The sequence below is a fragment of the Mustela nivalis genome (genome assembly GCF_964662115.1).
Source record: "Mustela nivalis genome assembly, chromosome: 9".
NCBI classification, from domain to species: domain Eukaryota; kingdom Metazoa; phylum Chordata; class Mammalia; order Carnivora; family Mustelidae; genus Mustela; species Mustela nivalis.
Window position 1 is genome coordinate 54,013,047 of NC_139028.1, and position 13,803 is coordinate 54,026,849.

Genomic DNA, 13,803 nt, shown 5'->3' on the forward strand with positions numbered 1-13,803 from the left:
GGGGTAGGGAACTAAAGAGAGCAGCCCTGAGAGACCACACACCTGGAGGGGCTGTTGATGGAGATGGAAAGGCAAAGTAGCCTGCAGGGATGGCAAGCACTGGCAGGAGCTAAGGCTGCTGTTAGAAGTCATTCTTTTGTGACATCTTGTGAAGGGATGTATGTTGGGGGAGGGGGGCAATTCAGCAGCACCCCCCCCACATTGGTGGCTGTCAGAGGAGTGTCACCTGCAGAACTGAGACCAGAGGCAGCGGGAATGGCAGAAGAGGACAGCGTAAGTGTTGAGAGAAAGGACACCATCTGTGTTGCACAGAGCAGAGCTCTAACCCACTTCTGCTGGTTGGGAAGGTTTTCACCTCTCTGTGCCTCAGTTTCCTCCTTTTAAAAGCTGACCTCAGAAAAGGTCTTGGAAAGATTAGCATTAACAAGCCCAGCACAGTACCCTCTTGCCCAGTATTTGGTTACTAGTATTATCCTTATCAGTAACTTCCTTGCTCCCACAGTTAAATTTCTGGTCACAGTTTGAAGAAAGCCAGATTCACTGGATTTCTTCACTCTTTGATCCTCTCTCCTTTCTTCCCTGTTCTCAATTTTCTTTCCATCCTTCCCATTGCTTACTGAGCATTTACTTTGTGCTAGGAACCAAACCATGGCAGTGGAACCTGATTTCTTGATGTTTTTCTAAGGGAGAGTGGCTTTTTGGCTTTGTTCACATCCACAGCTCTGGCAACTAACCATGGAAACTCACTCCGCTGGGGAGTTGTTTTCTGTGGGGAGCAACATTCGGTGAGCTAAATTGGGAGGGCTGGAAGGAGGGAATTGGTTAGTAATTAGAAAAATTTAAATGACTGAAAATACCTCGCTGACTGTGTAAATGGAAAATTTTCTGGTGTTTACAATATTCACTTGGGACTGATGGTAAAAGACTGCACACGGCCTTGGCTGTTTTTATGAAGTCCTGATACATTACTGAAGAGAACAAAGGAAGTGACGACAGAGAGAGAATTGCGGAGGATGCCGTTCTTCCTTGTGCTTTAGATTTTATGGAGTTTGTCCTTTCAGAAGAGTTTGAAGTCTATCTCTTGCTCTTGCTTCTTCTGGTTCTTCCAGTGACCAGAAAGAAACTTTTCAGAAGATCATTGACCATTAGAGATAAGGCTCTATGCTGTGTGTGTAACCCAAAGAGGCCATATTCAAGATGGCCGCTCCAGCACAGAAATCCTCCCATCCTTAAAGAAAGCTGACTGCCTCTTTGTCATCATCCTGCATATCCTCTCCAGTAGCTCTCCTGTCTTCACTTTCCTTTTCCTTATTAGCCAATGGAGCTGGCCACTAAATTATTGGTGAGCTGGTTAATGATGCTTCTTTAGGGGAACAGGAGTCTTTGCGAACCGTTAAGACCTCTTCAGAGTAGAAGAGATTCATGAGGCGCATGTAGTTGTAACCATTCTCAATAATAATTTATGAGGAAGGAAGTTTGTGCCACATCCTGGGAATACAGGAGAAGTAACACATTGGCTGGTACTGCCCTCATAGGTCTTAGAGTCTAGTTGATGACACTGATCCATAAAAAAATAATTCAGATGGAAAAAGAGAGCCAATTACATAGCACTGTGTTGTGTGATCTATTTTTGAAAATGGTAACTACATAGGAAGTAAATATATGTATTTTTCCAGCTATGTATGTTCAGTCACTGACATGTATCAGGTACTATTCTAGACATCAGGACTATAGCTGGGGATATTATTTATATGTGTGTGGGGGAAAATGTATAGAAGTTATATATTCAATTTATTATCAGTGGTTACCTGAAAGTTAGAATAGAAAAAAGATATTTAATTTCCTTGCCATTTTTCTACATTATTTTAATTATTTAAAATGAACTTGAGGGGTGCTTGTGTGGCTCAGTTGTTAAGCATCTGACTTTGGCTCAGATCATGATCCCAGGGCCCTGGGATTGAGACCTGCATCAGGCTCTCTGCTCGGCAGGGAGCCTGCTTCTCCCTCTCTCTCTGCTTGTGTTCCCTCTCCTGCTGTGTCTCTCCCAGTCAAATAAATAAATAAAATCTTAAAAAAATAAAATAAAATGCACTTGAATTCTATACTTCAAATAAATAGTAAAGCACTATAAGGGGACAAAAATCCATGTAATGCTGCCAGGTTGTGAAGCTAGTGGCCAAGTGAGTGGTACAGACCATTAATAGGAGGCCCAAGAAAGTAGAACTTGTTGTGGACATGAAGGAAGATCCAGACTTCAGGTAATCCTAGGGAACAAGAAGCAGGAGAGGGAGGAAAATGTCCATAAGGAATGGCATTGAGATAGGGCTGTGCAGGAAGCTTCTGGTTGCAGCAGAGGGTTTGCTTGGGAGGGGAGGTATATAATAATATAGAGGAACTAACACTAGCGTTCTCATCTGGTCTCTGCCACAGAGTGGCCCTTCAAGTGATTTCCTTTCCTGGGCCTCAGTTTCCTTACCTGTGAAATGGAAGGATTGACATGATCAGCTCTCATCAGAGTTGTCTATGGTCTTATGAGACTAGAGAGAGGTATAATAAAGGCCAGATTATGGAAATATAGAATTTTCACATAACCTACAAGCGTTGAGGAACATATAAGCATCTGCTTCATGTGTAAAATGTGAAAAGCTGAACAAGTAGACAAGTAGACTGTCCATGATATACAAGATGGCTGTCAACATGGTAGGTGTAGAGAAAACAGAAGGAGAAGGGGGAGAGAGAGAGAGAAAGAGAGAGAGTTTAGAGGAAGGTTTGTAGGTCAATTAGAGGTCTACTACACAGGGGTGCCTGGGTGGCCCTGTCAGTTGGGCATCTGACTCTTGTTAGTCTCGGGTCAGGTGGGATCATGAGATCGAGCCCCACAGTGGGCTCTGTGCTCAGACTGGAGTCGGCTTGGGCCTCTCTCTCCTTCTCCTTCTGCCCCTCCCTGCTCTCTAAAATAAGGTGAATAAATCTTTAAAAAAAAAAAAAAAGTCTTCTGCACCATAATAGACTGTGTCTTGAAAAGTAAAAACAGAAACATGAGTCCATAGTTATAAAGAGAGAAAGAGAATAAGAAGAAGTTCTTTTGCACAGAAGAATACCAGCTAATGATTCTAGCAGAAATAGAGAAGTAGGAGGTCCTGGGTGGCTCAGTCATTTGAGTGTCTGCCTTTGGCTCAGGTCACAATCTCAGGGTCCTGGGATCCAGCCCCATCAGGCTCCCTGTCCAGTGAGGAGCCTGCTTCCCCCTCTACTTCCCCCATGCTTTTGCTCTCTCTCTCCTCAAATAATAAATAAATAATTTTTTACAAAAATAGGGAAGTAGGGGTGCCTGAGTGGCTCAGTTGGATAAGGGGCTGCCTTCAGCTTGAGTCGTGATTCCAGGGTCCAGATTGAGCCCTGCATCAGGCTCCCTGCTCAGAAGGAGAGCCTGCTTCTCCCTCTCCCTCCATCTCCTGGCATGTGCTGTCTGTCAAATAAATAAATAAGATCTTAAAAAAAAAAATAGAGAAGTAGAAAATCACCAATTTCCAATCCTAAGTAGCATAATTGTTTTAGGCAAGCTTAGTTAAGAAGTACTAAAAAATATTGAGATGAATATTTTCATCTTATTGGGAAAAAAGGATAGTCATATGGTCTCTAAAAATTACCCCACAGATTTGTTATTTACAAAGGTATCATTCTGAAGGTGCCTTTGGAATGGGGAGATCTGGTGGTCCTTACCAAAGTGACCAAACTTAGTATCACCAATAGTGAGACAACTTCACATTTATAATCTTCCTAATGTGATCCAGTAAGAAGCACACAATGTTACTCACTAGATTTTGCTAAAAATGTTTGACCTGATTCTGATAAGGGAGAAACAATTAGACAAAACTAGAATGTAGAGCAGTCTGTAAGTATCTAGCTTGAGTGCTTAGAGAGAAAGAAAGAAAAGATACTCAATGTCATAAAAGAAAAAGAAGGTAATTTTTTAGGTTAATAGTGAGTAGAGATATAACAACGAAACACAATGAGTAAACCTTGATTCAATCCTGGATTGAAAAAAAAATCTATAGAAGACATTTTGAGGGCAGCTGAGAAAATTTGAATAGGTGTAGTATATTGGATGGTATAGAATTACTGTTACCTTTTTTGATTTAATAATGATACTGTGTGTACATAGAATATATATTTATACTGAGAGATGCCTTGCTGATTTGTTAGGTTTGGAAAGGACATCATATCTGTCACATATTTCAGAGGGTTCTAAAAGAACAAGTGTGTATATTTATGTGTGTGTCTCTTTTGAGAGAGGGCAAGGAAAGGGAGAGAGAATAAATGTGCCAAAATATTAACAACTGTTAGATCTTGATGAAAATGTATGAACTCTTAGTATAGTTCTTTAATTTTTTAATTTTATTTTTTAATTTTATTTTTATTTTAATTTTTTTCTGTAGTTGAAATTCTTCAAAAATAAATTGTTGGGAGGGGTTCAATTACAATAGTCTAGATTGAGACTTAGGGATAGTAGTAAATTAGGAAAAAAAAGAAAAGTAAAAGATATTTTGAAGGGACAGTAAATGAATATCATTTCTCAGCAAGAGTCTTAAGTACAATTTGATTTTCAGCATTCGTGCCTGTTCAGATCTCCTCCCCTTCATCTGATGCTGAAACAATTGGAGAGAGGATTCAGGAGTCCTTGATACTGTTTGCCTGAACTCAGAAACTTGTATCCTGAGAGTTTTTAGGCAGTGAGATGATAACCTAATTTTTAGGTAAGGACTAAGTACGAGAAATGCTACAGTGTAATTGTGGACAACAGTCAGATGTCAAGACACACCTAAACCCAAACACAAAAGAATGTCATCATCCTGAGGAATGGTAGTGAAACCAGCATTAAGTGGTCCTACAGCAGTGGCCAGAATTTGAGTTTTACATTAATGGTTTTTGACCAAGATAATTGTATTAGCATCTTATTCCTCTTGAAGGCCTTTAAGTGCTTTAGAAATGGGCTATTTGACAGGTATGGCAAGGTTTTTTTTCTTCCTTTAAAAGTGATTTTAAATGCTTATGATTAAGGTCATGCATACAGGTCTGGGTGGGAGAAAGGAACAGAGAACCTCTTTCACCTACACTATAATCCCATTAAGGTTCACTGGGAATTATCACATTTCTCTGATCCAGTATTTCTTACTGCAGATGCTACTGCATTTCTGGAAGGACCGATTTTCACTGTGTATGCCTGTACCACACTTTGCAGAACACTTACCACATCTGAGCTTTTCACAATTAATGCTAACCCTCACCCCAGACTCTGATATTTTAAGAACAAAGAATATCCCCCCTCCACATTTCTATACCCCATCGAGAACTGCTGTTCGGTTCCAAGCCACTGAGGACAGAGCCATTCCTGTCTTCACCAGTACGTTCCCAACATTTAGTGCGATGACGACCACAAAGAAGATGCTCAGAGACAATCTGTTCAATGACTTGATGTAACATATGAATATTTGATTACAAATCTTTCATTTTTCTATAAACATCACTGTGTTTTGCATGTGCCTTGGCAGCCCCTTTTGTTTTGGTTTGTTTTTTTTTTACCATCTCTCTCCTCTTCAGCATTACCTCCAACCACCATGGCCTCAAGACTACAGCCCTCCACAGCCTCTCTTAGCATTTGGTTTCGTAGACTTTCAGGCATTTTCAGTGAGATAATATATCCTTTTCCCAACCTTCCTCCCTTCTTTATTTTTCTTTTAATAAGCAGGGTTATCTATATATATATCGTTTTTAACTTGTTCTTTAACTTAGCATTATTTCACAGCTATTTGTTGATATGAGAATATTAGGCATGTATGCCTTTGTTTTTAATGGCTACATCATATTCCATAATAATTTATTTAATCAATTCCCTGTTGATGGTGTTTTTAATGGTAGATTAGATTTAGCCATAGTTTCATATCAGAAACCCGGAAACCACAGAAAACTAAGTTTTAAAAAAAATAACAGCATTTGCAGTCAGTCCACTGGTTTCACAAAGGAGAACATGCTGAGCAAACTCGAAAGGTCGCTTTTATTACCACCATCCATCAAGGAAACACCTCAGCTGTAAGTCTGACATTAACCTAAGGGAATCCATTGGCCTGAAAGCACACACATGCCTTCCCAGAATAGAGGGCTTAGAGGGTGAGATGCAAAGCCGATCCCTGAGTTTCACCTTTTGCCTGAGCAGTTTGGGGGCTTGGGTGAGATGCAAGTGAGTGATTCCATGTTTTCAAAGGCATTGAGACAAGGAATGGGAGCTTCAAGGATACTTCTGCCACGATACCTACAGCTTTATGTGGCTCTGAGAGACACTCGTGTCAGTGGATACCCACGCCGGAAGTGCAGTGTGGTAGACAGAAGCCTGGAATGAAGAGAATGGGTCTGGTGTGGCTTGTATGGGTCACTGCTGTCATGTTCATGTGTTCCCTCCCAAAGTATATCTTATAGGAGGTTCCAGAGCCATTCTCCCATCACCTAAGTCCTCATTGGTGATAGAGTCCCAAAGGGCCAGAGAGTTTGTAAAGCATCAAAGTACAACTTGAGACTATTTTAAAATCAAGTATGTATGAATAAACGACCAGCAAGAGTGCATAGGAGAGCAAAGAGCTACATCTCCACAAGAGGGGCCCACATCTGACAGAGCATCTGTCATTAGAGAGCTTTTCAAAAATAAAGATTCTGGGGTTGGGACCTCAGGGATTCTGATTTATGAGTCCAGTTTAATCAACCATTCTCCCCCTAGAGGACAAATTCCTTCCGAAAAGGACTCTGATCAGTACCTGGCTCATAATAAGTATGCAATAAATAGTGGTCAGATTTTAATGATTTAAATAAAGAATGTGATCTAATGATTATAATCAATTCTTAATGCAAGGAGTACAGTGAAAAATCTGCATACCATTGCAGACCTTAGAAGTATGGAGTCAAATGAAACAAAGTTTCTATTTACAGGAAGCTTTTCTTGGGGTGGCTGGGATAAGAATGCAATATCAGGTAGACCTGAGTTCCAGAAGAAATTGAAAAAGGATGTTAAAGATAGGCTACCGGGCTACTTTAAAAGGGGTAGTCAACAAAGATCGATTATTAGCCTATAAGCTAAGACTTTTAAAAATAAGGGATGAAATATGAGAATTGCTAAGGAAGAGCACCACTATCAGAAAGACAGCTGGAACAAGTGACCCTTACTGGAAGGAAATTGAGTTTAGGTGAAGCAGATCTAAGGCCTTCATGCCTGTGAAATAGGGAGGCAGAGTGGAATGAGATGGAATCAGGATCGGTCAAGGTCAAGGTAAGGTATAACAACAACAACAAAAATCAATGTTAAAAAAAAAAAAAAAAACCTAGCAGGAGGGGGATCTGGTCTGATATAGACACATTTTGAAAAGATCCCAATGGCTGTTGGATTGAAAAGGGTGGGGTGTTGGGGGTCCAGCATTAAAGCAGCAAGCCCAGTCAGGGGGCTAGTGCAGAATCCCTGGGAGAAGCAGTGGCTTTGCCAAGGGGGCTGGGGGGAGTTGGAAAAAAGTAGACTTGCAATGTGGCTTGGAGCTAGAGTAAACAGACAGGCTGATGGATTGCACGGGAAGTGGGAAGGAAAAAGAATGAGGGTTGGCAGGTAGGTTCTTGGCTGAGTGGTTTGAGTGGTGGATGATCGTATTACTCATTTGCTGAAAGTGGTAAAATTGCCCAGAGAAAATTGAGAGTTTGATTTTGAGCATGATAAGTTTGAAAAATCTTAGACATCCAGCTGGAGATGTCAAGTAAGCACACAGATTTGCAAGTCTAGAGTTAAGAAAAGAATCAGAGCGAGAGGTACTAGTATCATCTTGTATTTGTATAATATGTTATAAGACTTCAACTATTTCTGCTTATATATTCTTGCAATATATTCTTGTTCCTCAAAACACATGAATCCTAAGTTATTTGCTGTGTCTTAGCCTATACTAAATTGGGTTTGGAAAATTATATACTATATATAAGATCATATATATAATATAAATATTATATTTATATGTATATAAATATATATGTATATAATAAAAATATATAAACATTATATATATAATAAAATTATATATATATATATATATATATATATTTGGATTATTTTCAGTTAAAGACTTCAAAATGATCAGCCATCTGTTAATGTCCTGGTAAACCAAAATATTTTTTCTTTCTTTTTTTTTTTTTAATACATGTTTATTTTTGCATCACCAAACCAAATTTAAAAGGGATGTTAATTTTAACTGCCAAGCCATGTAAATATCCAACATCAGTTTTTCATTTTGCTTCTGCTCTAGGTAGATTCTGGTCTTGAGCTCTCATACAGCTCCTGTCAGAAATGTTATCACTCTGCACCAAGCACAACAGCCTCCAGGAGGAGAAAGGAACTTAATTAGAAATTTCCACTTCAAACACAATTTATAGTTCATTCATTCTGAGATACGCTGGAGGGTGTTTGGAAAGTTATCACTAAATGAACTGTTTGTTTTTCTCACGTTGTCAACAAAAAAACATATTGGGCACAGAATATATTTGTTTATGAAGCACTGGAGGGGGGCCTCAGTGATTTAGCATAAGGCTTTCTTTTTAGGGGAAGAAACTGAACCCCAGAGCGGGAAACAGACTTCCCAAAGTAACATGAACTAACAGCAGGTTGGGTCTGAAACTCAGGACTCCTCACTCCTAGGACCATACTTTCCAGAGTGCCATGCTGCCCCTTTCAGTACCTCTAACCCTAGTACTTCTCCATGCCCTGCTGAGTCTTTATTGAGATAATTTTATACTAGCCCAGGTCATCATCTTTGTATATGTCAGGGTAGGGCTTAATAATAGCTAATAATTATATGTCCTTACTATGTAGCAGGCACTGTTGTGAACTAATCTAACCTTTGTACAGCAAGACTCTTCTACATCTGGGGCTAGTCAGATCAGGGTACTGACCTTAGGAATTCCAAGACTAAATTGATTATTAACATTGACTCTTTCTCTAAGCTTTCTCTAAGCTTTCCCTAAGCTCCAGGAGATAAAACAAACTCAACATGTCCAAAACAAAATACATTATTATCCTCTTGTCCAAACCCACTTTCTACCCTGTGTTCGCATTCTAATGGTAGCCTCACTTCCCTGATTACCTTTCTCAGTTCCCATTTCCAAACATTCAACGTTATTATAAATATTATTTAAACCCTATTTAGTCCCCAGAAGTATTTGAGAATAGCTATCTAGTACCTACCTCTGTTTTCTCTCTCAAGCCGATGCTCCATTTCCCGTGGTTCCATTCTCAGTTTTCTAATTCAGGCTTTCCCTGTCATCAACCATTGGTCATATTACCACCACAGTCTCCCATCTGGTTATTCTCTTTTTCATTGCTTAGTTCTTCACCCCCGACTTTTCACTCTTGCCTTAGTTATCCTAGCCCAAACACTAGTCAGATTGTGTTGTATGCCACTGTGTCACCCCTGCAACCACCACCACTTACTGACAAAACTTTTTAACCTGGCATTCAAGGTCCACTTCTGTTGGCATTTTTTTCTCTCTCCCTCCATGCTCTGTGTGAGCCATTCCAGCCTGCTCACAGTTCAGAATTAAATGGGCTATTTATAGTTTTCTTGCTTCACTCACCAGTATGTGATAAGGATCAGTTAATACATGAGAAGCTTTTATTATATTTATGTCCCACCTTATTTGGTAAGAAATATGAGGTGGGAAAACAGTTTACTACTGACTCTAAAACACTTTTGAGATGCTATTTTTAAGCCAGGGATATCATCAAATTTTGAATTACAGAGGACCCTAGAGATAATGGGGCCTAGAACATTCCACCTCCCACAGCAGCTCAGTGGCTGGCCCAAGTAAGTTAGTGGCAGAGTTAACAGATTTCCACCTTACTACATCACACCACTTTAGGAAAATGAAAATAGATTTCTTCCCTCTTGAGAAAAGTTGGACCCTTCTACATTCATTTAATTCACTGGTAATACATCTGCTCATCTTATTATCCCCAGTCTCCCTGAATAAAGTAGAAATAGTTTGGATTCTGCCCCAGTTTCTTTCCTGCTGCTCCCTGCCACATACCAACTAGGCCCCCAACTATGAAATAATGTACTTGAAATGGTCCCCTGTGTTCTGTACAGACTAGTTTTAATTGAAATCTGGTGCCAATTATCTCCCCCTTTCCCACCAGGTCGACCCTTTGCATTTTTTTTTTTTTTTCATAATAATCCAGTTAAATTTGTTTTTTTTAACTACTCAAATTCCGAGACAATCTTACACTAAGTCTGTTCTTTGATTTTATTATTGCCAATACAATCCATTTTAAAACCCTGATTCATAGGTTATAGGTACACTCTAAGAGGAATAGCAACCAAGGGTGGCCTGCTCAGTGTGTGAAGTGTCAGATGCTTTATTTGTGTTGTCTTTGATCATCCTGACAAGAAGCTGGCAAAATAAGCATTATCGTTGTTACAAATGGAGAAACTGAAGCTCAAAGGGGTTAGGTAACTTACCCAAGGTCTTGGAGTTAAGGTATGGCTGGACCAAGATTTGAATCCTGGTGCTCCAACTCTAAACCAGTATTCTTCCCGGGACAGTTTTTATAGCAGGCAAATGACCCGAGTTGGGATGGAAAACCAAAGCAGCCACAAAGAGTAGTGCTGTGCTCTGAGAAGCACTTCAGAGGGATCCATTCATCACCAGAGGCTCTTACCAAGGCTGGCAACTGCACCTGCCTCCTGCATTTTCTCTAGCTGGAAGCACTCCTAGGGTACAGGAGTGATGGTAACATAATATTTCTTCATTCTCAGCTGAGAAATGGTTTCCCATTGCATCAAAATAAACTCCCAAATTTGTTAATATGGCTTGTCATGCCCTGCACTGCCAGATCTTTGAAAAGCATTAATATGTCACGGTTAGGAGTGATTAGGAATTTGACTCACTATCGAGCTTTATTAACCATTTCAAAGATAAGAACAATCGTGAAGCACAAGCAAAGAGAGACTCTGACTGCCTAAGTTGAAGTCCTGGTTTTGCCATTTATTACTAGTGGGCTCTTGGCCAATCTATTTAATGACTGTGCCTCAACCTCCTCCTCTGTAAAATGGATGTTATTATGCATTCTTCATTGAACTATTATGAGAGTTAAGGGAATTGATAATAGGCAATGCTTAGAACCTTGCCTGCCACAGAGTGAGTGCTCTGTGCATGTCAGCCGTCACCTCCAGCACTACCATCATCACCAAGTCATCACCTTCATTTCTCCCTTGTCATCTCTCACCTTCTTCCTACTCTCCTTCACCCCCACCCCCGCCCTGCCATTTGCCAACACCTACTTTCTTTTCTTCAGGTGTATCAAGTCCTGTCCTACCTCGAGACCTTCACATGTCCCTCCCCTCTCTGTTTGAAATACTCTTGCTACTCCTGGGCTACAGCCCTCCATGGGCATTCCCACCCATCCTGACCTGGATAACTCATTCATATCTTGTTTCTGATCTCACTTCCTCCAGAAAACCTTCTCATACCTCCTCATATCTTCAGTAGGGAGCCTTCCTTCCTGTCCCAGAACTTTCTGGCCTTTTCCTGTCTAAGTGTTTTCCACCTGCTGTTTAACTGTGCATTTATCTGTCAGTGCTTCCACCAAATGGTGAATTGCTTGATAATAGGTATATGTCACTCAAGTTCACTTCCTCTCTTAACTTGGAAGAGGAAATAACTAAAATGGATAGTTTTTAAAAAACCAAATTTATTTCAGTTCGGTGTTTAGCTATAGATGGGTACTTATTTGAGGATAATAGCCTTTAGTAAGGATCCCTGATGCCATACTTCACTTCACATGCATTCAGCTGAGTCTCTCATCAGGTTTTAAATAAGATCAAGATTCTAGAAATAACACTTATTAAAGCCATCCCAAAATGGAAAGGACAGACTAGAGAAGGAAAGAATTTCCTGTCACTAAAAGTACGTAAACAGAGATAAGTAGTCATTTGGTACGAGTGATATGGAGAAATGAGGAAGGGAGTGAGGCCATTTAACCTAGAAATGAGGAAACTGTCTTCAAATGTTAGAAAGAGAATCATATAAAAGAAGAAATAAAAAGAAGAAATGTTCTATGAGCCCTTGGGAGGAGGAGGTAGAACCAACAGTTAGAAACTACCAAGAGGATGATTTAGATTCAACGCAGAGAACTTTTTTTTTTTTTTAATCATGAAAGCTGACTCCAAGTGCAGTGGATTTCTCTGAAGACAGTGAGTTTATCAGAATAAAGCCAGTGTCACATCAAGCATAGATGACTATTTGCCTGGAATAACATAATGAATGTATTTTTCACCCACCCACTTACTTATTCACTCACCTCTGTAGTTATCATGTACCTACTCTCTGCCAGGTCCTATGCTAGAGACACAAGTTCCAGTAAGATGAGTTCCTGCCTTCAGGAGCTCACAAGTAAGCATATTCCATAGTCCATTCAGACTGAATATTTGACTGGGAGAAATTTTCTAGGGGAGGAAGGGATGAATAATTAGGTTCCAGATAGGGAGACTAGCATGTGCAAAGATGCAAAAATGCCTAAATTAGAGAAATAAAAAGGTCAACGTGATGGGAGACAAGGATATAAGAGTGTTTTATGTGGATGAGTCAGTTTAAAGGCAGACATACATACAAATGGGCTCTCCCCATTTCTGGAAAGGCTCTGATTTTGATATCATCCTTTTTAAAAAATTTATTTATTAATTTGACAGAGAGAGACACAGGCAGAGAGGGAACACAAGCAGGGGGAGTGGGAGAGGGAGAAGCAGACTCTCTGCCGAGCAGGGAACCTGATGTGGGGCTTGATCCCAGGACCATGGGATCATGACCTGAGCCAAAGGCAGACGCTTAAGTGACTGAGCCACGAAGATGCCCCTTGATATCATCCTTTCTATAGGACTAAGAAAGAGATAAATATTTCTGGAAAACATTGAGTTATTTACTCATATAACCCCTGGGGCCCCAAGCTAGGGGCCCTCATGGTTGAAGTAGCCAAGATAATATTCATCTTTTGAAAATAAACAGAGAAAGGGTTGTCTCTGGACATGGCACACTATTCCCTTCACATTAGCATCTGAATAAAACCTACAACTAACTTGAATCAAGGAGAAGTGCTAAAATTTCTATTGATTACCAACATGGTTGTGAAAAGGATGTCCTAACAGAATTTTTTCTCCTATTATCCAGGGATGATTGTATACATAAACAGCACTAGATGGAATTTTTCTAGTCTGCCCAAAGCTTTTTGCTTCAGCCCGGCATGATCTAATCATTATAAACTGGGTCATATTGTTTAAACCAGGTTGCTTGGGGCCATGGTAGAGCTGACCAGGGAGCCACACCCAACTGTGTTCTGTTGGTCTCAAGGTCCTTGAGAGACAAGCTTCTGAACTGGAGTCTTGTAAGGATAGACCTTCAGAATTGAATAGAATATTAAAGGGAGATCAGTAGGCATTGGAATTAAGAGCTCAGGAGTTTTAATTAGACTGTTCTAAATCCTTAACCTCTTCCAACTGTTTAACCTTGAGTAGGTTAGTGATTCTCTCTGAGCTCAATTTTCTTATTTGTGAAATCAGAAAAATAATCCCAGCCTCCTAAGGATTATAAGATGATGTATAAATATCGGAGTATAATAATATAATAAATATATAAGTATAATAATTTTCTAATAAATAATATGTATAATAAGTATGAACATGCATGAGGCTCAATGAATGATAACGGGTTATAATTATCGAACTCAAGAATGGT

At 39.8% G+C, this 13,803-nt stretch overlaps 1 protein-coding gene across 26 annotated transcripts in view; it reads left to right on the forward strand.

Moving 5' to 3' along the window:
- The window catches only part of DLG2 (discs large MAGUK scaffold protein 2), a gene marked incomplete at its 3' end in the record, with an annotated part of 2,041,616 nt that overhangs the window by 1,714,827 nt on the left and 312,986 nt on the right, over positions 1 to 13,803 (forward strand). The window lies entirely within an intron of this gene.